Below are 23811 nucleotides of genomic sequence, written 5' to 3'. Positions count from 1 at the left end.
TTTTATTATTATCTTTAAGTAGTTGTATAAAGAAGTTCACAATCTACAAAACCATATATGAATACAAGGTGTCTGACAACATTGTCACCCATAACTCCTAACCCATCCCTTCACTCACTTTTTAATATAGATTAGGTGATTACATAAATTTCACATATTTCACAGTATTGTGGAATAGTGATACTTAGTTCAAGTCACAAACACACGTTAAGCTTCATAAGGCAAATTGTCACTATCATGGTCTATACACTTTGTGAAGTCTATGAGCTTTGACAACACAAATTATTTCTTCCACATCAGGTGATGTTTACATTTCTTTCCTTTTACTTAGTGTAGGCTGTTCCTCTTTCCCTCTCATTCCTCCCTTCCGATCACTGTCTTTGGGTTGCTTAGTTCTTTCTCTTCTATGTTACTCATTATTATTAATGATCTTCAATGTTTTAAATTGAACCTACCATGAATGTCTACTCCATGAGCTTTACAACCTATGATATTGTCTTTATATTTTCACTGCTGATGTGAACCCATCCCCTATGATATACTGCCCTGTGATTAGATAAAATTCAGTGTAGTAATCTACATATTAGAAGGAAGACCATGATCAATATTAAATTTGTTTTCATCCTGGACTAGAGGGAGTCAAAAGTTTTACCTTTCCCAACTGTATTATTTAGTGAAGCTTCAGCTACTATAGTAAACATTTCCAAATTGACATGAAAAAAATATGTATAATTTTTTATGTAATGGATCCAAATAAGCAGTCCAAGTAGACAAAATATTTTCCCTATGAGGTCATTAAAAGACTTAAATCCCATAGATTATGATTTCACTATCCATGAAGTTGCCCTCATCTGCTTTACCACAGCTATATCCTGAAATGGATATAAAAGTACTCACATATCCATTATTTTATCCTGAAATGGATATAAAAGTACTCACATATCCATTATTTTATCCTGAAATGGATATAAAAGTACTCACATATCCATTATTTTAAGATCCATACTTAGATATATCTTCGTTACCTCTATTTACCTTCCATTAATGAAAATATAGCCCCAAGACCTTAACTGACTGGAAGGGAGAGTGAGAAATGTAGCTTGTAACTGGAAAGTTACATGTCCAGCAACAAATCAACTATGGGAGAAGAGCATAACATATTTTATCAAACATCTGTCACTTCTAGCCATAGGAAAGGAGAACATGAATATAATGGTTTCAAAGGAAGCAATATCCTATTAACCTTACTCATACACGGAATCCTCAATCCCAGTATGAGAATATTTAGAGGTAAGATATTTGAGAGTTAATTAAGTTATGATGGTGGGGAGAACTCAGGAGCAGGAGTAGTTCTTTCATGAACAAGGATTCCCCAGAAAGATCTTTCCATCCCTCTTTCAAGTGAGTATACCATGAAAAGTCAGTGCTATGCCATCCCCAATAAAGCCCTAGCTAAATCTTCACCATTATGGCATCCTGACACAGACTTCTATGTATAGTAATGTAAGAAATAAAATTTAGGGGACTGGATTCTGCCTAGTGGTAGAGTGCTTGCCTAGCAAGCATAAGTACTACATAAAAACAAACAAAATGTCATTAAATAAATCATAAAAAATTAAAAATATATATAATATTTTTTAAAAGAAATATTTTTTGTTCTGTAAAAGTTATTCAGTCTATGGTATTTGGTGATAAGAGCCTTAAAAACTAAGATAGTGGACCATAAAGTATTAGATAGGTGGTAGGTATTATAATCAAATTACTAATAAGAAAATGAGGATTTGTTTCCAGAAGTCATGCACCACAGATGCTAACTTTATATTTACATGGTATTAATATTGAAATAACACATATTTACAATGTCATTTTATAACCACATCAGAGAATTGAACCGAATGTCTAGTCACTATGTCATGTATAAAAGCATTTTTTTGATTGTTCTATATAAAGGAGGTGCCAGACAAGCCCACTAGAGCAAAAAGTCAACTCCCATGTGTGAAGTGTGTTTCTTAATAAATATCATGTCATGAACTGTCATATTTTCAGTCTACTTCTAAATATAACTTTCTGTTATTCTCTGAGTTCAGAGATAGTGGATCTTTTCAAAACTGTAGCTGCCTAGAATCTTCTGTTGTTGTTTTTTTTGTGGCATTCCTTCTATTCACATAAAGTTTGAATATCCATAAAAGTTAAATAAAAGTTTGAATGATCCCACATTTGATTTAATTTATACATTTGATTTTTTTCATAATTTAAAATCATTGGGAAGTGATATAGTTCCTTGAATTTCTTCTATAACTCTTAATGAGACTGCCTCCTGTGTGAAACATTGTACTGGATACAGACTTCAAAAAGTGAATAACAGAACTCTGGTTTTCTTGTTTTCTGTGAAATCGAAACTATCATTTCTTTATTTTATTTATTGGGAAGTAAAGTTTACGTTAGTTGGTACCTACATATCAACTGATGAGAAGTTCACACACACCCCGATTTAAATGACTTATTTTTTTAAGTCAGGCATCTCTTTTGGTGAGGCACTGGGGGCTCATGCCTATAATCCTAGCTATTTAGAAGGCTGAGATATGAAGATCTTGGTTTGAAGACAGCCCAGGCAGAAAGTCCACAAAACACTTTTCTCCAATGTTGCTCAAGCGGAAGAGTGCTACCCTTGAGCAAAAGAAGCTCCAAAAAAAGAAAGATAGCTGAAGAGAAGCTCAGGGCAAAACAAGCCCTCCTGTAGGAATCAGTTTTAGGGTTCCAGTGAAAAGTCCAAGGCTAGAGAGTCACAGCAAGTGTGTCATCATAGCACAGAGTTTGCCAGAGAGGAAAAATGAAACAGGCAGTTTGGTTTAAGGATATAGATTCGAGCACTCACTGATATCTGTGGCAGTGAAAGCAGTGGCTGCTGCTGCTGCAGTGCCATATCAACAAAGAGAGCCCAGGACAAAAGCACCAGAGGCAGTGTGAGAGCACATTCTACTCGGCAGCAGCAAGAACTGACAAGGAGCAGAAATCTTCACCCTGCTGACCATAGACAGTCAAGGACTGTGGGTGACCCAGAAACCAAGGGAAAGGCATGGTTACCACACAAGACATCCTCACTCTGTCTCACAAAGCAGAGGTGGGAAAGCAGCCCCTTCCCCAATACTGGAGAAGAACTCCATCTTTGATACTGACAAAGACCAGGCCAGAGCAGCTAGTAAAAAACTCAGGCCTTGGAAGAAGACAAAAGGAGCCATTCAACAAGTCAAACAAACCTGACCAGCAAGGCATAGCTCCACCCCTGGGGAAAGTTGCACTTCCCAGGCAGAGATAGCTCCTCCAAGGAGGAGTGACTTTCTTCGCTGGGAGAACAAAGACAAGGGTGCCACACCCCTCTGCAGTATAGACAACAAATGTACACATAAATTCTGAGAATGGCTCCAGGCTGGGTTGTATGAGTGTTTCAGGAACTAGCCACTCAGGGAAAAGTTACTGATTGTTGACAAGCCTCAACTCTACCCACAACCTAGCCCCTTCACAGCAACTCCAAGCTATAGAAAACAACCATTGCTGACTTTTGTGATACTCAAAGTAGATCCTCCTCCCACTGAACTAGCCTGGGAGGAGTGTCATAAAGTTCCTGGTAAGGCAGAGCTTCATTCTGCCTGCTCAAACAAATTGATTTAAGAAACCAATCAAATCACAGGAAAACCAAACACCACAAGCAAGCTAGAGACTCCACCAAGAGACTGGTTCTGGACATAGTGGAGACACAAGGACCTCCCCCTAAAAAAAAAAAAATTGAAGAAATCTTTTTTCTACCTAATTTAATGTCCACTCTCTCCACTTCTCTTCAATTTAGTGTTAGAGGGGATCCAAATAGGGAAAGATGAAGTAAAACTCTCCCTCTTTGCATGATCTTGTATTTAAAGAATCCTGTGGACTCCACTCCCAAGTTACTCCAGCTGATCCAAAACTTTGGCAAAGTAAGAGAGTATAAAATTAGCATTCAAAAATCAATGGATTGCTGGGTGCGATGGTTCATGCCTGTAATCCTAGCTACACAGGAGGATGAGATCTGAAGATCATTGTTCAAAGCCAGCCCAGGCAGGAAAGTCCGTGAAACTTAGAAAACTGGAAGTGGCGCTGCAGCTCAAGTGGTAGAACGCCAGCCTGGAGCTGATAGAGCTGAAGGACATCATTCAGGCTCAGAGTTCAAGCTCCATGACCAAAAAAAATATATCAATGGCTTTGCTGTATGCCAAAAACAAGAAGAGCATGGCTGAAATCAGGAAAGCAACTCCTTTTGTAACAGCCCCACAAAAAATAAATATCTAGGGGTTAACTAAAGAAGTGAATGATCACTATGATGAAAACTTTAAAAACCTATAAAAGGAAATTAATGCAGAACTAAGGAAGTGGAAAACCTCCCATGCTTCCTGGATTGGGAGGATTAACATCGTGAAAATGTCAATATTGCCAAAGGCTATGTACAAATTCAATGTGATACCTATTGATATTCCAACCTCATTCTTCAATGAAATAGAAGAAGCAACCCAAAAATTCATATGGAGCAATAAAAGACCCCAAATAGCAAAAACAATCCTTAGCAGATAAAACAGTGCTGGAGGAATATCAATACCAAACTTCAAACTCTGCTACAAAGCCATAGTAATAAAAACAGCTTGGTACTGGCAAAAGAACAGATCTGAGTAATAATGGAAAATAACTGAAGACCCAGAAATGAACCCACAGACCTATAGCCATCTAATCTTGGATAAAGGAGCTTAAAAAAGTAGAATGGAAGCAAGACAGCCTCTTCAGTAAGTGGTGCTAGCAAAATTGGTTAAACACCTGTAGAAAATTAAAGCTAGATCCTTATATATCACCCTGCACCAGAATGGATCAAAGACCTCAAAGTCAAAGCAGACACCCTGAAAACATTACAGGCAGGAATAGGAGAAACTCTAGAGCTCCTTAGCAATGGCAGAAATTTTGTTAATAAAGACTCAGAAACAACAAATCAAAGAAAGGTTGTACAAATGGGATTGCATGAAACTGTAACGCTTCTGCATGGCAAAGGACATAGCAAGCAAGATCAATAGAAATCCCACAGATTTGGAAAAGATATTCACTATCCATACAACAAACAAGGGTCTTATACCTAAAATATACTTTTAACTCAAAAAATTAAATCTCCCGAAAATATTAAATCTCACATCCTCAATGAAACAACCGCCTGATTAATAAGTGGGCTAAAGACTTAAAGAGTGACTTTTCTGAAGAGGAAATAAGAATGGCCAAAAGACACATGATGAAATGCTCAACTTCTCTAGTTATAAAAGAAATGGAAATCAAAACAACATTGAGATTCCACCTTACCCAAGTTAGAATGGCTATACTCAAGAAATCTAATAACAATAGATGCTGGAGGAGATGTGACCAAAAAGGGACCCTCCTGCATTGTGGGTTGGAGTATAAACTTATTCACCCACTTTGGAAAGCAGTATGGAGGTTCCTCAAAAGCCTATACATAGAGGTCCCCTTTGGCCCAGCAATTCTACTTTTGGGCATTTACCCAAACAATCTCAAACAAAGGCCATACTAAAGCTACCAGCACAATTATGTTTATCACAGAATTATTCATCATAGCTAACATGTGGAACCAACCCAGAGGCCCCTCAGTAGATGAATGGATCAAGAAAATATGGTACACACACACACACACACACACACACACACACACACACACACGCACACATTGGAATTCTATGCCTCCATCAGAAAGAATACACTGCCCCATTTGTTAGAAAATGGAAAGACTTGAAAAAAATTATATTAAGCGAAGTAAGTCAGACCCAAAGAAACATAGGTTCCATGGTTTCCATTATCTGCAATAGCTATTATATGTCCAAGACAAGCCTAAAATTCAAAAGGTAAGTGTATATGACCAAATAAGATGATGTTAAGTGAAATGGACCCCAAGAGAGGGACAAGAGGTTTTTAACTTTCTTGCTTTTGTTTTTAATATACTTATAATGTACTATGTGATTATTTTCGTTTCTTTTATTTGTTCTTTCCCCACTTGTTGTAACTGTTTCCCCTGTTGTAACTATATTTGGTTCCAGTGCCCTGTATTCTGTATATACATTTTTTCAAATTTGGGGAAGGGAAGGGAAATAACAAAATGCTGAAACAAGGATACAGGTTGACCCATTGTAACAATGAGGTGTACAAAACACTATGTTGAAAACAAACTTTACAACTTGGGGTGGGGAGTGAGAAGTGGGGTGGTGATGAGAAAGGGATGTTAGGGAGAGGGGGTAATAATGCTGGCTAGGAAATATACTCATTAACTCACTCCTGCAACTGTAACCCCTCTGTAAACCATCTTTACAATAATAGATACAAACATTTCTAAAAGAAGCTCAGAAACAGCACCCAGCAGGCAAATTCAAGTCCCAAAACATGGGCATGTGAGTGCCTGTGCACACATATACGCACACAAACACACACACACACACACACACACACACACACACGAAGAATTTCAGTTTGACTTTATTTTTTATATAAAGAAAATCTATCCAAATATACCTTGTTTAAACAGCCTAAATTGAGTTTCTTGTTATGAAGATGAAACATTTTTATGTTGCTGGGGATTGAGTTCAGAGCCATGTGCATAGCTGGCAAGCAGTCTATCATTGAACTACACTTCCTATTGCCCTTCCTTTTTTTATTACACAAAAAAGACACCTTTAAATTTTTCTATATAGTTTGTTTATATATAAGCAGTAAAGTTAAAAACTATACCTAAATGAAAACTAGTGTCAGTATACTAACTAGAGCACTCCTTGATGGCAGATGGGTGAGGCATAAAGCAGAAAATCACACTACACTAAAAGTTTATGATTTCATTGTGAAAATGTACAATTCCCCATATTGAGAAGTACAGCCAGCCTTCACGGGGAAGTTCACTTTGAAGTTTAAAAAGTCAATCCTCTCATCTTTTCAACTTGAAAATAATTCTAGTGGCAATTAAACTCTTACCAAAGAAAAATAAAAAGGAATCAATTTTTGAAGAGTACTATAGAGACCATTATCTTTAACTCCTGGGCTCAACATAGAAGTCCATTTTAAGCATTTATATCATATTTTGATGACTATTATTTTCTAAACTATTTAGATAGATACTCCTATAAAACTCCATTTCAAGTTTTTCTTGGCTGAAAATCTCTTGTACTCCTATAGACAAATCTGCAATTATTTTCTTTCTCTGTGCTTTTGACTCAGTGTACTATGACTTCATAGGTATTTCAGGAATGCATAATAAACATTGCTACATTCAAAATTGTTTCTAAACATAAGAGCATGAGCTGCGAGCTGGTGGCTCACATCTGTAATCCTAGCTACTAGGAGGCTGAGTTCTGAAGATTGTGGTTCAAAGCCAAGCCGGAAAGGAAAGTCCATGAGACTTTTCAATCACCAGAAAACCATATGCAGTGCTATGGCGCAAAGTGGTAGAACACCAGCCTTGAGCAAAAGAATTCCAGGACAGCATTCATGCCCTGAGCTCAAGGCCCATAACCAACAAAAATAAAATAAAAATAAGGGAAACCGTGGGACCTGTTTCTTTGGGTCTGGCTTACTTTATTTAATATGATTTTTTCCCAGGTCTTTCCATTTCCTTAAAATGGGGTGGTGTCATTTCATTCTTTCTGATGGAAGCATAGAATTCCATTGTGCATATATACCATATTTTCTCAATCCATTCATCTACTGAGGGGCATCTGGGTTGGTTCCACATCTTAGCTATGGTGAATAATTCTGTGATAAACATAGTTGTGCTGGTATCTTTGTATGGTCTTGTTTGTGAACTCCAAGACATGGACATAAGAGGTTTTTCCTTTGTTGTTGCTTATAATGTACTATGTGATTTTTTTTGTTTCTATTGTATGTTCTTCCCCTGATGGTATATTCCCTGTTGTCACTATATTTTATTTGGTACCCTGATACTGTATATACATTTATTTGAATTTGGGTAGGGAAAGAGAACAACAGAATGGTGAAGCAAAGGACAAGGCGGGAACCAATGCAACAGACATATACAACAGACAATATGTTGGAAATAATCTGTACAACTTGGGGGGGTGGGGGTGTTGAAGGAGAGGGAAAGTAGGAAAAATGAGGGAAGCAGTAACAAGTTTGACAAGAAACACACTTATTGCCTTAGTTACATAACTGTAACCCCTCTGTTCATCACCTTGACAATAAAAAAATAAAATAAAATAAGACCATGGATGTTGTTTTTCTTCCAAATTACTTATTTGAAAAAAATCACCTTTAAAATGTGATTGCTAGCTCAATAACATGGTGAAAATGATAGATTCATTTTGGCATCCCTGAGTAAAATGTAGAATTTGGAAGAAAAGCCTAGTGAGATTTTAGGAGTGACCCATGTACCTCATCCATGAGAACCACTTACCTAAATTCAAAACTATATATAAACAGATGTCCCCATCACAGCAAGCAACTGGGAATTTACACAATGTGTTCCAGTTGAGGAGAGTTTTCTTGCCTAATTTTAGACATGATATATTAAAATTTACCTTTTTTAATAAGTTGAGACAAAATCTTGCTTACTTTTTTTATTTTTCTGACAAAAGTACCTGGGAAGGAAAAAAATACAGCTTTGGGGAGGAATTGTTCATTTTGGCTCATCATTTTAGAGAAGCCCAGTTCATGGTCACTTGGCTTAGTGTTTCCAGACCCACTGTAAGATCACATAGCATTGAAGTAGTGGGAGTATAAGGAAGAGACAGCTCTTTCTTTTTCCTTTATGAAATTCTAACTTTATGAATTCTAGCTATATGTCTCTTTTTTCTTTTTTATGTTTTTATTGTAAAATGAGTGTAAAGAAGGGTTGTAATTACATGAGTATAGTATGAGTACATTTCCTATCAAGCATTGTTACTTCCTCCTTTGTTTTTCCCCTACCATCCTTTCCCTCCTCACCTCCTCAACTCCCCTCTCATCCCCCCAAGTTGTAAAGTTCATTTCAACATAGTGCCTTGAATATCTCATTGTTACAATGGGTCACCCTGTACTCTTGTTTCAGCATTTTGTTATTTCCCTTCCCTTCCCCAAATTAGAAAAATGTATATATAAGATACAGAGCACTGACATCAAATACAGTGAAAACATGTGCTGGCAAAATTGGTTAAACACCTGTAGAAAACTAAAGCTAGATCTCAATATATCACCCTTCACTAGAATGGATCAAAGCAGACACCCTGAAAACATTACAGGAAGGAATAAGGGAAACTCTAGGGTTCCTTGGCACAGGTCGAAATTTTCTTAATAAAGACCCCAAAACACAACAAATCCAAGAAAGGTTGGACAAATGGGATTGCATGAAACTGCACAGGTTCTGCATGGCAAAGAACATAGCTAGCAACAGCAATAGAAAACCCACGAATTGGGAGATCACTAGCTATACGACAGGCAAGGGTCTCATATCTAAAATATACTTAGAACTAAAAAAAAAAAAAAAAAAAAAAAAACCTAAATCCCCCAACAACAAATCCTCCAAGAAACAACTGCCCAATAAATAAGTGGGCTAAATACTTAAAGAGAAACTTCTCTGAAGACAGCTCTTTATCTCCAGGCAGAGAGGAAACAGAGAAGAGGAGAGGGATTGGGATAAGATACTCTCAACGATCCATACACAGTGACCAACCCCCTTCAGTAGGTTTCACCTCCCAAAGTTTGTAGAACCTCTCAAGACCATGTACCAGCACTGAAAACGTAAGCCTGTAGGAGGACAGTTTATATTCAGAGCATAACACGTATAAAGCTAACAAACTCCTATTTTCTGTTTTTAATTATTTTGTAACTGAAGGTCTTGAGCTTGCTCCGTTTCCACCCTCATGGCTGATGCTACATTGGAAGAGCCATACTTTTAGCATAATATTTTTGATGGTTAGATATAAATGGTTACAGACTTCTCTACCCAGGCTCCCCCCAACCATCTAAGCTGTATGATAGGATTATAGCTAGGATTGCAAGCATGAGTCATGCATACCTAGCAGCAAAATATATTTTTTACTTTCCCAAGAGAAAATTAAATTTCCTGGAGTTTGTGCTTTAGAATCTACTTCTCACTCTCTCTCACGCTCTCTCCCACTCTCTCTCACGCTCTCTCCCACTCTCTCTCTCTCCCTCTCTCTTTCTCTCCCTCCCCCTCTCTCTGTCTCTGTCTCTCTCTGTCTCTCTGTCTCTCTCTGTCTCTCTCTCTGTCTCTCTCTCTCGCTCTCTCTGTCTCTCTGTCTCTCTCTGTCTCTTTCTCTGTCTCTCTCTCTCGCTCTCTCTCTCTCGCTCTCTCTCTCTCTCTCTCTCTCTCTCTCGGTTGGTTGCAGGGCTTGAACTCTGGGCATGGGCACTGTCCCTCAGCTCTTCAGCTCAAGGTAAGCACTCTACCACTTGAGCCACAGCATCACTTTAAGTTTTCTGAGTGGTTTATTTGAGATAAGAGTTTCATGGACTTTCCTGCCCAGGCTAGCTTTAAATGGCAATCTTGAGATCTCCTGAGTAGCTAGGATTACAGGTGTGAGCCACCAGCGCCCGGCTAGAATCTACTTCTTCACATAAAGGATCTATCTTATACCATTTGTCTGCCAGAGGTAGAGTAGTAGAGTGGTAGAGTGCCAGCCATGAGCAAGCAAGTCAAATGGGAATGTGAGGATCTTGGTTCAACCCCCTCTAGCTCATTGTTTTGCTCTGTGTGTGTGTGTGTGTGTGTGTGTGTGTGTGTGTGTGTGTGTGTGTGTGTGTGTGTGTGTGTGTGTGTGTGTGTGTTGGCAGTCTCATGGACTTTCTGCCCAGATTGGCTTCAAACTAAAATCCTCTGGACCTTAGCCACCTCCTGAGTAGCAAGGATTATATGTGTGAGGCAGCAACACTTGTTTCCATTTTGTGCTTTCTTATTTCCTCTTCCATTTTTCTCCAATAGTTAAGATTGGAAACTCAAAATCTGAAACTTGTTTGAGAAGACAATGTATTTGCATGAAGCTGATAGTTAAAAGTTTTCTAAATATTTTTTGGCTGGTGTGTTAGGTGATTAGTCCATTGGAATGTATTCCCTCAATCCTGTTTTGTAGTTCTCCCTTGCAATGTTTTAAATGTTTGTCTGAATTGAACAATATTTGCCATCTGTTGTTCCAGGCTCTCCAATGATCTGAAACCTTTGAATTTTGTTAAGTCATTCCTCATTATTGCTTTTTTAGTAGTATCAATAAAGTCTGTCTCCCTCCTCCTTTCTTCCTTATGTCTGTTATTTGCAAACTCTGTAGTCCCAGAAGAACTAAAGAAGCTAGCAGTTTCAAATACAAACTCCTAGCTAACTATAGCTGATCTATTTCCAAATAAACTTTAGTTTCTATTTTTTGTTATGAGTTTGTTTTTAAATTTATTCAAATCGACTGCTGAATTGCAGTCGATTGTGCCATTTGTAACCACGTAGTGTTTCCCATCTTTGGACTTTAACTATTGGTTTAGAAAACTTTTTTCTCCCTAATATTAAAGTTTTATTTTCTGTGTCATTCCCTTACGGTTTCTTTTTTTGTTTTCTTTTTAGTCACTTCAATATTGGGTCAAAATGAAGAAATCAAAACTAAACAAAGCCATAGCCATAAGACTTTCCTGAAAAGAGAAAAAAAATAAAAGAAAAAGAAAGAAAACGGCTCTGATCTAAACCTTTAGGGACAAACCAACAACATTCTTTTATTTCTCCCTCACTTTTATCTCAACACACATACGAAGCGGAACCTTTACAGGTTTATGTACCTTGATGTCCATTGGCCACCACATATACAAAGCATCACAAAACGTGCTAGCTGGGAACAGGATAAAGGATGAAATGGTGACATATCTAGTGATGTTCTGGGTAATAAAATCTGCCTCCATTTCCAGAGGCTTCTATTTTGATCATCTATTTACTCTTTCTTGTTTCCTCATATTTCCTCACAAGACTCTTCAGTTATCAATTACTGTGTATTCCAATTGCCACATACTTAATGCTTTAGAATAGAGGCATTTCATGATCTCATGGGTTGGCTAAGATCATCTAGGCTATTTCACTGTTCTACTGTGTTACTGACTGGAGTTCTCACCAAACTGTACAGGATTTACTGGAGCTGGAACCCCAGGATGATGATTCCTTTCAAATTTCTTCTGGATTGGAATCAACTTCTCTCTGAAGAGGCGTGAACATCTACATGGCTGTCCAGAGATCCAAGAACACAAAAGTGGAAGTTTTCAGGACTAAATTGTCACAGCACCATTTCATCCACATCTGTTGATTGGAGAAGGCCACAAGTCCAGCCAAGACATAGAACAAGAATAGATTCGATTGCTTAATGAAACAAACAGTATATATGTTTAACCTTTAAAGAGATTGTTTACTGCCCTTCCTCATGCATTCATTTCCAAATGAGAAGAGTCTGACATAGTCAAGGCATCATTGGTTCTTGCAAAAAGCAACAATGTCATCATTTACGTTGAGGAGGTTGAAGATGGAGATATAAATTAATAATCCCAGATACTTTGGAGGCAGCAATCAGGAAGATCTATTCCACCCTAGACAGTGAATGAGACTTTACCTAAATATATAGCATAAAATAGTAGTTAGTGCCTATAATCTTAGTTACGTGGGAAATGTAGTTTGGAGGATTTAGTCAAATGTCTAAGCAAAAGTAGAAGACCCTAAGTCAGGCACAGTAGATAATGATATACTCCAAAGACACAGATTCAGAAGACCACAGTTCAATCTTAGACTGGGCAGTGTGAGATGCCCCATTAGCCCATCTAAAGCAACATACCAGGAATTAGAACCCAATGAACAAGCAGAGTCAGACCCCATCTCAACCACTCTCAAAGTGTGAGAATCTATCTGAAAAATAACTAAGGTAGAAAACAACAAGGGGCCTGACTCACATGAGAGATAACAGAATCCTGCCTAGCAATCCCAAAGCCTTGAGTTCAAACCCTGGCACCACCAAAACCAAACAAGCAAAATGAACAGGAGATTGTATCTGAGAAATCACTTCAGGAAGCAGAAGAGAGTCTGGATGCATGATTTCAATAGCAGAGCTTAGCAATCATGAGCTACAAAGTTCAAACTCCAGTACCACCAAAAATAAAAGACAGAGAAAAGAACCTAGCCTATCAGCTGAGCTGGCAAACCCAGGTTTGTGTGTAAATCTGCTGTGTGAACACCATACCTGGTTTTCAAGCTTAATCAAGATGGTATTTACTTAGTATCTCTAGCTTATAAACCTTTTTTTTCAAAATTCCTAAGTTCTGTCACCCTCTTGATAAGAGGACAGAGGTCTGAGGTTCTAGAACAAAATAAATATTTTTGGATACAATTCATGAAAAAAACCAACATTTGATAGCAGATTCTGCTCCAATGATCACATTAAGTCTAAATGCTGACTCCTCTCTCTCCTCTGAGCAGCAGTATTTGGTCATAACACTGACTTGAAGCAACACAGGCCCAAAAGCAGATGCCAGCTTCTGAGCTTCTGAGAAACTATAACAGGCCTTTGTGTTACTTACTGTCTCCCAATTCAACTTCTTTCTCTACCCAAACTCGCTTCATTCATTCTCTGAGAAAATCCCTCAGTAAACTTCCTTCACACAGTTCTTTATCTCTAAATGTGCTACCCAGGAAAAAAAAAAAAAAAAGAAAAGAAAAAGATTAGCTCTGTAGAATGGTACTGTACAAGAGTGTAGACTGGGAGGTCATCTAGGTTCAAATATGTTTAATAGATTAGACTACTCTACTAATATAAATAGAGATTGAAAATAACCTCTATTACTCTGCCATACTTCTCTTCATTCTATACCCCTACACAGTGCAATTTTTCACTTTTGTTTTTTCATACAGGAGTCATACCTGGCCTTGTGCTTGTTAAGAGAGAGATGTAAGCTTCTGATATGTGACTACATTGACACTTGCTCTAAAGTCACATTCATTGGCAGCTTCCCTACAACACAAAATAGGATTTGAAGTTGGTTTGTTTTTGTTTTTGCACTGGTAGGTATTGAACTCAAGGCCTTGAATTTGCTATGCAAGCACTGTCACTGAAATACACTTCCTGGCCAGATTTGAAGTGCTGTTTAGTGTGCAACCAACTAAAACCAAAGAGAGAGTGATGATGTACTACAATGAGAATCTAACCAAGAACAAAAACTGCTAAGTTAAATTTCTCTTCATAAAAATGGAGCACTATTATTCTCTGTAACATCTTCCCAAATGTTTTCTTACTAGAAACTTTGCTCTAATACCTTAAAAATAGGTTGAAAATGTTTCATTTGAAATGAGGGACAGTGCCTGTATGCTGCACATCCAGGGTAATGAGGGATGAAAATATATTGAGTACTTAAAGAGGTATCTCCATCTCTTGATCAAATCTTGATTCCAATATTGGAGAGTTCTTCATGTGATTCTCATAGGAATATTGTGAGAAAAGTCTCTAGAAGAAATACATATTTAAGCAATTTTTAAAATGAGTATGTTTACATTTTAGAAATGATTCATCATATGCTATTGTATAAATACATATATATATTAGTAAATGTCTTTATGCATATATGAATTAAAGCCAAATGTAAGTATTGGAGTTAATCTTTCCTGCCTGCGTTAAGCATCATTTTGAATGAGTGGGGTGAAATTAGACATTGTGAGTATATAATGATGAAAAATGTTGGGCTACAATAAGGAATAATTCTTTAGATTTCCAGAGCATAATGGCCTATGAATTATGTTTGAAATTAATGAAAGAGAAGATAGAAAACTATTCGAATCTCATCAGTAGCTATTTTTTATCTTTCTCTGTGACAGCAATAAGCCATTTTTCTGGGGATTTGAACTTTTGTGATCAAGACTCTTTAAGCTGCTAAAAGATCTTAATTTGAAGCTGAACCTTTTTAATGATGATTTGTTTTACTTGAAAGAACAAACAAATAAGTAGTTGGACTTCCTGAGAGGTTTTCTTTATACAAAAGCAGTTTCTCTGTAAATGGAAATAAGTTTTTAACAGTTGGGAGGATGTGTATGTGACAGCATGTTCTCTCACCATGAAAAGATCTTTCTTCCTTCAGCTTTACAAATAGCAAAAAAAGGACAGCGATCTTCCACAGAAAGCGAGTTGGATTTTAAAAGGCAGAAAAGTTGACTTAAGAAAAACACCAACGTCTTCTCTAACAATCTCTAACATTATCTATGGAATACTAATTTATTCAACCTGGTTTTGTTGAAGCCATAAGTATCTTTATGCTATTGATTGGTTTGCTTCATCTTCTCCACGAAGACCCATTCCTTTTGCTGTGAAGAAAAACAATTGGGAAAAAAACAAGTTTCCCAGATAGAAAATTATATCACAGATGCAGCTATATGGAAAGCAAAATCCCTACAACATGCTTGAAAAGACAAAGATACTATCTTTGAGGTGTTCTGATGCAGATATTCAAGCTCCATGCTTAAGCATCAAGAGAGCATCAGTTCTTGATTTTAGAAGACACATCTCTTATCTTCCATTCTGTAGTTTTCTTCATAATCAAGATAGCAGTTCCCTGCCCAGGAACTAGCTCATCATTTCTTTAGAGCTCTCCTTTATGTCCTCACTGTGCAGAAACAGTGATTCTCCTTCACTTGCATTTCCCAAAGGGTAGTACATGACACAATGATAGTATACAAAGTGATTTTTACAGTGATATGTTTCTCTTATTTGTATTATGAATTTTATTTTATAATTACCTAGTATTTATTATTTTCCTATTATACTAATCAGCTATTATTTAATTAACTTTAAAGAATTAATGCAAAATATTAATTAAAATGCTATGTCACTGGACACTGGTAGTTCACACCTGGAATCCTAACTACTCAGGAGGCTGAGACCTGAGGATCACAGTTGGAAACCAGCCCAGGTAGGAAAATCCAACCTCTAGTAACCAGCAAAAAACTTTTGGAAATAGAGTTGTGACTCAAGTGGCAAAGTGCTAGCCAGGAGGAGAAAGGGGTTAGGGACAGCACACAGGCCCAGAATTCAAGCCCCAGGATCACACACACACACACACACACACACACACACACACACACATGTTATATCATTTCTCAAAAACTTAGAATGCTATTCAAAAAAATATGGGTTTTTGGCTTCTCATTCTTAATATTTAACATTGTAAAAGTCTCTTTAAAAAATGTTTCCATTTTCTCTCAGATTCTGACCATGGTATTTTATATTTATTCCCTGGGAACGTTTTTTATGTTTTTATATCCACATTCATATTTTGTAGTTTTAGCTGGCATTTTCATGTACATTGCTAAACCTGAATTACTCTTTCGCACATCTATTGGTACCCAGAAATCTTATCTATAATTAATTCTGAATATTGTATCTCAATATTCTCATTACTGACCACATTGCCTTCTGCTTTTCTCTTCTGAGCACTCTGCAATACTGCCAGTATTCCCTGCTAAAATGATATTTCAGGTTATCCAGGTCATTCAATTGGTAAATGCAAATCTTTAGTACCTCCTACAGCTTGCAAAAAATATTTCCTTTATATTTTCTTTATAATCTGTATGACATTTGTGGCCTCATGCCCAGCACGACGTCTTTTGGTCCTGTTATTTCCACCAATGGGCTCCATGTCTCAGTGTCCGGTAATGTGTTACTCCAGGTAAACTTACATCACAAAATATCTTCTGTGGACTTCTTTCATGCTAATTATTTTTGGTGGTGTTCACTACTTTTTTTTCTTTGAAAATAGGAAATATTATATTTTAAAATATGGACTTTAGCCTAGTTTTAAGAAAGTTTTACCTATGTAAAAATTTTAAACTAGGAGAAAGTAGACTACCAATTTATTCTCAGTTATTAATGTATATATTGTCTAATTGTAGAATATTGTACAATAATTTAGTAGATCACTTGAAAATATAGACAAGTTAGTATTAATTTTACCAAAACACAGTTGGAAAACTGTCTTTATTAGAATAAGACATCTAAACAAGATTTCTATCTCTTCATAGGATATGAAAAAGTTATCTATGTTGTTTTAAAATGAAATACTGAAACTGAAAATAGTGTTTGACATTCATTTTGATCATTAATGTACATAGTGAAAATAATACTTTCTGTGACCAAATACTTGCTTTTAAGAAAGTTTAATGGCCAGATATCAGTGGCTCACTCTTGTAATGCTAGCTACTCAGGAAGCTGAGATCTAAGGATTGCACAGTTTAAAACCAGCCCCGGCAGGAAAGTCAGTGAGCCTCTTATCTCCAATTAACCACCAGAAAACTGGAAGTGGTGCTATGGCTCAAGTGGAAGAGCGCTAGCCTTTGAGCTGAAGAGCTGAGGGACAGCGCCCAGGCCCAGATTCAAGCCCCAAGACCTACAATAAAGGAAAGAAAGAGAGGGAGGGAGGAAGGAAGGAAGGAAGGAAAGAGAAGGAGGGAGAGAGGGAGGGAAGGAGAGAGGGAGGAAGGAAGGAAGGAAGGAAGGAAGGAAGGAAGGAAGGAAGAATGGAAGGAAGGAAGGAGGGAGGGAGGGAGGGAAGGAAGGAGGGAGGGAAGGAAGGAAAGAAAGAAACTTCAATGATCATCTATGGTTTGTTGGAAAATGTGGGAGTTTTCTTACTTTTTTTTTTTTTTTTTTTAATCGGTTGTGGAGTCAGAATTCTGGCCTGGGCGCTGTCCCTCAGCTCTTCAGCTCAAGGCTAGTGCTCTACCATTTGAGCCACAGTACCACTTCCAGCTTTTTCTGCTTATGTGGCGCTGAGGAATTGAACCCACGTCCTCATGCACGGCAAGGCAAGCACTCTACCACTGAGCCACCTTCCCAGCCCCTGGAGTTTTCTTTAATGTTGTATTTTTTATTGATGTAGCTAGAGCCTTGAAGAATCAATAGGTGGGGAAATTTATGTTTTGGCATTTTTAATTCATAGCAACCAAATAATTTTTACAAGTAAAAATATTCTTTGATTGGGAATTTAGTTTTGTGTTATGTTATAGATACTGACAGAACTCAGAAAATGTCAGACACAACTTATGTAGAATTGTTCAAAAAATCACAGAGAAATTGGCTTTGAGAAAATATAAGATGATAAAAAGAACTGTGTAAAATTTTATGGTTGGACAAAAGATTATAAGTATTTTACTGATAACTGCCCCCCCAACAATTAGCTCGCTAAGAAAAAAAAATAAAGACAAAAAAATTCCTATATTTTAACATTTGTTAACTGCTATGGTACAAACATGCCTATCACAGCCAATTTCCAGCTACCTATCACTTATCACTGAATTCAGTCAGAAAGCACTATAATATAGCCTTGATCCTTTCAGGGTCTGTTAGAAAAGCACCATAAACTAGGGCTTACTGTTAACAGAAATATATTCCCCATACTTTGGGAGTTTAGTAAGCCCAAAATAAAGTTGCTAACCCTTATATCTGATAAGCACATGCTTCTTGGTTCAGAGAAGACTGTCTCCCTGCCTACATGCAAACAAACTTTCTGAAGTTCTTGAGGACCCTACCTTCATGACCCAATCAAGTTCCCCAAAACCCTAGCTCCAAATCTCATCACTTTGGAGTACTAGTTTGTTTTTTTTTTAATTTATGAATTTAAAAGGATATGAACATTAATTTACAGCACATAATGATATGTAGTATTCCTACTCTTCAGATATAATTACTAAATGACTCACAGCATTAGTAAAGTATATAATTAAGAAGCAATGATCTTTTCTAATATTTAAGTATACTTTAGCAGAAATTTGTGTAATTTTTTATTTTTTATTGTAAAGATACTGTACAGAGGGGTTACATGAGTAAGGTAATAAGTACATTTCCTATCCAGCTTTTTACCCCTTCTTTTGTTTTTCCCCTACCATCTCTTCCCTCCTTACCTCCTCAATTCCTCCCTCCTTGCCCCCAAGTTGTAAAGTTTGTTTTCAACGTAGTGTTTTGTACATCTCATTGTTACAATGGGTTAACCTGGACCCTTGTTTCAGTATTTTGTTATTTCCCTTCCCTTCGCCAAATTAGGAAAATGTATATGCAAGATACAGGGCATTGGAATCAAATTCGATGAAAACAGGGTTTATACCAGGGGGAAGAACATACAAAAGAAACAAAATAATCACACAGTACATTAAAAACAACAGCAATAAAGGTAAAACCTTTTGTGTCCCTATCTCGGGGTTCATTACACTTAGCATCATCTTTTATAGTCATATGTACATAGCTTTTGAACTTTTCTGCTTGTCTGATAAGATTATCCTAGAAAATAATAGCTAGCTTAAGAATCAGCTTGTGGGCTGGGTAGTTGGCTCAGTGGTAGAGTGCTTGCCTTGAGGCCTTGGGTTCAATTCCTCAACACCACATAAGCAGAAAAAGACGAAAGTGGCACTGTTGCTCAAGTGGTAGAGTGCTTGCCTTGAGCTGAAGAGCTGAGGGACAGCACCCAGGCCCATGGTTCAGGCCCCACAACTGACCCAAAAACAAAAAATCAGCTTGCAAATATCCTGAAAATCTGAAAATTGGCTCTCATAAACTGGCATAACAAACCAGAACAAATACACCACTAATTAATAAGGATATTACCCCTTGAAATATTGAAAATTTGTCATTAAGAAAGATAAATATTTAATTTCAGATAATGACATTACTACAAATATAGGATAAAAGATTTTGGATCAGTTGTAAAATCAGATTCTCTTTCTTCCATTTTTGTTTGTTCATTTGTTTTCAGGTTCCAGGAATTGAACTCAGGTCCTCACACATTTAAAGCAAGTACTCTACAACTAAGCCACATCCCTTTTTCCAGACCAGACTTTATAATGTATCCAAAGAGACAGTATTTACTGAGACTAAGAATATATTTAATAACTTCTAATAGGAATTCAAAATAAGGATAAGATATATAAGGTGCTTTCCATCTCTAAAGTTCCAACTACCACATTTTTCATTTTTTATCAATTGTTCCTAAATTAATTCTTGAAATTATTTTTTACCCATGAAAGTAGGACTGCTTAAATGTGAACTAAATAGTACTATATGTACCTCAGTGCTTTTACTACTGGCAAAGCTAAGTCCTTCTTGTATCAATCTGATGCCTGTAGGAAAAATATAAATGCCCCCCGCCCCACAGAAGTCTTTTAAAAAAGAAAGGAATGGGATATAAAATAGACTAATAATAGTAATAATAATAATAGTCATTTCAGTAGTTAGCCATAATTTGCGGTGTAAATCAAAATATGAGTTTTTAAATATTCTCAATACAAAAATGCTGGTTTTGAGTAGATATGTTAATTACTCTGATTTGATAATTTTACATTGTATATTCATTTAAAAATTTCACAGATTGACAAATTGCACAATTGACAAATGTCAACTAAAAATAATTTTATAAGAATTGAAGAAATGAAGCCAATCACTGGTGGCTCATGCCTATAATCCCAGCTACTCAGGGGGATGAGATCTGAGGATCATGATCCAAAAACCAGCTAGAACTAGAAAAGTCTGTGAAGACTCTTGGCTCCAAGTGGTAGAGCACTAGCCTTGAGCAAAAAGAGTGCAATGATCAAACCCTGGCCCTGAACCAGAACCCAGGCCCCACAACCAGGAAAAAAAAAAAAGAATTGAAGAAATCATTATAAGTTCAACATGGATGACTAGTATGTGACATTTCCTCTTCCCACCCCAAATAAACCCATAGGAGAGAAAGAAGAAACAAATTGGTATTCATTCATAGTAGTATTGAATAAGAGTAAGTGGAAAAATAATTCTGATTATACTAAACAGTTGCAAACACGGAAATACAAGAGACCTGAATAACCTTTAATATAGTACAGAAAGTGAGACTTTCTCTGAAGTGAGTATTCCCATGAGAACTCTAGAATAATCTCATCCAAGAAGCAGAAATAGTACATGTGGGTCAATTGGTGGTGTAAATTAGTTAAGGGGCCACAAAACAGCTATAGCAGCACTGTGCCACTGTATCACTGCTGGAGACAAGAGAGGGTGCTGCTGCTATATGCCAAGTGGCTTCCAGTTGTTAATACACTTCTCATTCAGAGTGAACCTCCTTTATACCTTAAAACATCGTAACTCTAAGTCGTCATTCTTTTACATCATTGAAGGATACCATTATCTCCCCATAATCATGTTCATACCCACCAATGACCATCAGACTATTGAAACAAATACTACACGTGAAAACAAATGTCCATTCAAGACACAGACAATAATATTAAAATGAGAACAGTATAGTCAGCATTTTAAGGACCATCACAAACAGAAAATAAAAACAAACAATAAGAATGATTAAAAATTTTAAAGCACTACAAATGAAATTTAAAGTAAGAGCGCACATCTGGAGCATATATTGTCATCATACAGTATACCTTAGTATTCAACACATTTTCATTTATATTTGAATGTTCTTAATAAAAATGGATCTGAGAATTGAGTTCCTAGACTCTCTATCATGCCTTCATTTACATTTCGGTAGACATATTTGGAGATTTGATTTTCTATTTTCCATCTGAAGTCACAAATGCATGTGAATATTTTCATTTAATGATTTCCATTTCTGTGTTTCACAAATATTTAAAAGTTGTCATTACTATACATACTTGGTAGATGAGAAACCTGAGGCTGAGTAAATTGCACCAGTCAGGATGTCAGTAGTAACCTGTAGGATTTGAATCAAAGATTGAGCCAATATTTACACCATTTCTACAACACTCTAGTACTTGGCAGGTTACTTAAAAAAAGGCAAAAATAGCATTAAATTTTCACAAGCTTCAGATTACAGCATGCTAATAAAATTCTGGAGTAAAAAATCTCCTGAAAAAGGCAAAATAATGACTGCTTACACTTTGCTATAAAGCTGAACGAACTTGTGAAAACTAATGTCTATTGTTTTGTTTTGCTTATGTTTATTTTTAAATGTTAGCATACAAAATATAATTTCCAATTAATTTATTATAAAATGGAACAGACAGGGGCTGGGAAGGTGGCTCAGTGGTAGAGCGCTTGCCTTGCATTCTCGAGGCCCTGGGTTCGATTCCTCAGCACCACATAAGCAAAAAGAAAAAAGCCGGAAGTGGTTCTGTGGCTCAAGTGGTAGAGCTCTACCCTTGAGCTGAAGAGCTGAGGGACAGCGCCCAGGCCCAGTGTTCAGGCCCCACGACCGGACCCAAAAAAAAAAAAAAATGGAACAGACAATGAATTGATTTTTCCAGAGGAAAATAATTTTGGTTTTATAGATAAGGAAAAAGAAGCAAGGTAATATATTCAAATGAAAAGGAAATAAGGAAAGTTAACGTACCTATCACAATTCAAAGAAAGAAAAGAATCTATTATGCAAGAGGTCATCCAAGTATTTCAAAACACCAATCAAGCAGTAAAGTACAGATCCCAGATCACTTTTTGCTGCAACATCTAAATTTTTTGACAGCTTTCATTTGAGTAATTTAGAGTTGAGAAAAACATTTTGAAAAATGGAACCTCTTCCTTCCAGGAGTGCTGACTGGGGGCTACACATGTATAAGAATCACACAGTTAGATACACCTCTTTGGAAAGTCACAAACCAGTAGCATTTTATAGACAGAAATGTTTCACTGAGGAATCATATCCTGCTTTAATATTTTGTAAATAAACCCAAGCACAGTCCCATTTTTGCTAACGTTTCCTAACATCCATCAGAAATAGTGTTGGAGAATATTAATTATCTGCAGACCTCAAACAAATCTGAAAGGATGATGCCCTCAGCACCGGTGTTTGTGTGTGACCTACTAAGATTAAGGCTAAGAAGTAGTAAAATAATGATTTTCATTCAGTTCTTCCAATGAAGTCCAGAGAACTTTTTTCTTTCTCCTTTGGCTCTGGTTCTTTTTATTCCCACCAATACTCCTGTCATGCTCCATTTATTTTTAACCCATGTGTCCCATGCTGGAGGAAATTGCTTGAGCTGCCACTTCAAGCAGCACTTCAGGATTTTGTTCCAATTTTGAAAGAGAATTCTTGATAACAGAATTGCTGTGTTAAGTATTTGTTTAAAGCTAAAGCAGAAAACCACTCATGAGTAACACAGGCAGTTAAATGGTACCATCTGGAGCAAGAGGCATCTGTAAGTATCCTTATTTAAGAACCTGTTTACAAATAATAACAGACCTCTGGAATTAAGCACTTAGCTCCTTTGTCATGGATAATGGCATTCAAGGGAAATAGCTTGCTTCACTGCTTTTGAATCTTCAGTAACAGAAATACCAGAGTCTTTTGGCTGTTTCCTTAGAAATACCATGATGAGCCTCTCTAAAATCAATAATAGGAAGTGTGAGTGATAATCTGGTTGGGGTGTTTCAGCTTTATTGACATGGGAAATGAACAAAGCTTTATATTTAGAAGAACAAGGAAATTAACCAACCTACATCCATCACAAGAGAGACTGGAAGATTGAACTGGGGGAGGGAGAGAGGAATTCACTTCATATCAAATACGAATATAGAAATTAGTTTATTCTAAGCATGGATTTTCACACATCATTTTCACTTTATATTTTACTTGACTGAACAGCATTCATCAAAATTGTATTTGGATCACTTTGGACTATGCATGACATATTTTATATCCTCAAGAAATACACATAACACATATATAGATAAAAATAAAGATGGAGATGCAGAGGAAGGTGACACATAGAGGATACAACCTAGGAATAATGCTGAATTAAAAAATCAGAAAGTAGGG

The sequence above is a fragment of the Dipodomys spectabilis genome, unplaced genomic scaffold, assembly GCF_019054845.1.
Source record: "Dipodomys spectabilis isolate Male_0828 unplaced genomic scaffold, ASM1905484v1 ptg000032l, whole genome shotgun sequence".
NCBI lineage: Eukaryota > Metazoa > Chordata > Mammalia > Rodentia > Heteromyidae > Dipodomys > Dipodomys spectabilis.
This window is presented reverse-complemented; position numbering follows the sequence as displayed.